The 2,457-nt window shown below is 56.9% G+C and overlaps 1 pseudogene; it reads left to right on the forward strand.

Annotated features, from left to right (window-relative positions):
- The first annotated feature begins 1,138 nt into the window (after window positions 1–1,138).
- Window positions 1,139–2,179, forward strand: LOC138847164 (Krueppel-like factor 13 pseudogene; annotated as a pseudogene).
- The last annotated feature ends 278 nt before the right edge of the window (window positions 2,180–2,457 follow it).

Raw genomic sequence — 2,457 nt, forward strand, 5'->3', positions numbered from 1 at the left:
CTTATTTTTGACAAAGGAGCTAAAATCAATCCCTGAAACAAGGACAGTCTTCATCAAATGGTGCTAATAAAACTAGATCTCCACATGCATAAGAATGAAACTAGGACCCTACCTTACACCTTACACAAAAATCCTCTCAAAATGGATCAAAGACATAAATCTATGACCCAATACCATCAGATTATTATAGAAAAAATTTGGATAAACTTTGCAAGACATTAACATAGGCAAAGACATTTTGGAAAAGACCCCGGAAGTACAGGCAAACAAAAGCAAAATTGAAAATGGGGTTACTTCAAGCTGAGAAGCTTCACATTGCAAAAGTAACACTCAGCAATGTGAAGAGGCAACTGACAGAATTGGAGAAAATATTTGATAACTATGCAACTGATAAGGGAAAGTGTTAATACCTATGCTCTGTAAAGAGTGTAAGAAATTCAACAACAACAACAAAAAGAATCCAGTTAAGAAATAGGCAAAAGACTTAAGCAAGCATTTTTCAAGAGAGAAAATTCAAATGGCCAACAGACACTTGAAAATATGTTCAGGATTATTAGCCATTAGGGAAATGCAAATCAAAACCACAAAGAGGTTTCACATCACACCAGTTAGAATGGCTGTCATACAGAAATCAACAAATGACAAATGCTGGTGAGGATATGGAGAAAAAGGTACCTTGGTCCACTGTTGGTGAGAATGTAAATTGGTAAATCCATTATGGAAGACAGTATGGAGATATCTCAGAAATCTGAATATAGACCTACTATATGACCCAGACATCCCACTTCTGGGAATTTACCCAACAAAAAGAAACCAGAATATGAAAGAGTTATCTGTACCCCCATGTTCATTGCAGCTCAGTTCACAATAGCTAAGATATGGAAACAAATCAAATGTCCAGCCGGGACGCCCACACTGAGCTGTGGCGCGCACGGCGGCTGTCCCGCCTGCCACAATGCGCGGCGAGACTGCGGCCGCGGCTTGACGCGGGCGTCCCTGACGTCGCCGCTTGGCATCCTTAGGACAGCCCGCTCCCGAGGCCGCGCGGAGCCCCCTGGCCCGCGCCCCCATGCGCTCACGCCTCGGTGGCCGGCCGGGCCGACGCAGAGCCGCGCGGGTGACGGCGGACAGAGGCGGCTGCGCGCCCAGCCTAGCCCAGCCCAGCCGAGGAGAGGGCGCGCCGCGCCCCCGCCCCCCGCCCGCTCTCCGGAGGCCGTGGGTGCGGATGCGCGGCTGGCGACTCGCAGCGACCCGCACTGGAGCCCGCAGCATGGCAGCCGCCGCCTATGTGGACCACTTTGCCGCCGAGTGCCTCGTGTCCATGTCCAGCCGCGTGGTCGTGCACGGGCCGCGGGAGGCGCCGGAGCCCTGGCCCGAGGGTGCGGCCGCCGCCGCCGCCGCCCCCGCGATGCCCCGCGCCGACGAGCGCAGCGACGGCAAGGACAGCGCCTCGCTGTTCGTGGTGGCGCGGATCCTAGCGGACCTCAACCAACAGGCGCGGGCACCCGCCGCGGCGGAGCGCAGAGAGGGGGCCGCGGCCCGAAAGGCGAGGACCCCGTGCCGCCTGCCGCCTGCCGCCCGCCGCCCCCGGCGGCGAGGGCGCCGCGGCCGCGCCCCCCAGCCCCGCGTGGAGCGAGCCCGAGCGGGAGCAGGCGCCTGCGGGGAGCGGCGAGCCCGGCCTCAGACAAAGGGGTCGACGGGGCCGGAGCCGCGCTGACCTCGAGTCCCCGCAGAGGAAGCACAAGTGCCACTACGCGGGCTGCGAGAAAGTTTACGGGAAATCCTCGCACCTCAAGGCGCACCTGAGAACTCACACAGGTGAGCGGCCCTTCGCCTGCCGCTGGCAGGACTGCAACAAGAAGTTTGCGCGCTCAGACGAGCTGGCGCGGCACTATCGCACGCACACCGGCGAGTTCAGCTGCCCCATCTGCGAGAAGCGCTTCATGCGCAGCGACCACCTGAGGAAGCACCCGCGACGCCACGCCAACTTCCACCCGGGCATGCTGCAGCGGCGCGGCGGGGGCTTGCGGACCGGCTCGCTGAGCGACTACAGCCGCTCGGACGCCAGCAGCCCCACCATCAGCCCGGCCAGCTCGCCGTGAGCACGCCGGCCCCGTCCTGTCCTTTTGTAATGAGAACGAAGCCGCGAACTTAGGAAAAGTCCACGGGAAAACACTTTTCTTCACCTCAGGTGTCAAAGTCAGTTTTTTTTTTTTTAAGGAAAAAAAAAAGCCACAACGAAAAATTTCCAAAAATACCATTCACAAATTGCACAACAGACGTACCCATGAAGTTGAGATTCAGTGGTGTTGAACCCCCTTTCTCAGGGATGGACGCGTTCTGTGAGGTCAGTGAGGACACCCCTTCCTGGCGCCTTACTCTGTACATAGATTTGCACTCTGGAGTTTTCTGTTAGGTTCGGGAACACGCTGGGGACAGCGCGGGCTGACCAGTGCA

The sequence above is a fragment of the Oryctolagus cuniculus genome, chromosome 19 (assembly GCF_051225735.1).
Source record: "Oryctolagus cuniculus isolate XC-2025 breed Fujian yellow rabbit chromosome 19, ASM5122573v1, whole genome shotgun sequence".
In the NCBI taxonomy this organism is placed as follows: Eukaryota; Metazoa; Chordata; class Mammalia; order Lagomorpha; family Leporidae; genus Oryctolagus; species Oryctolagus cuniculus.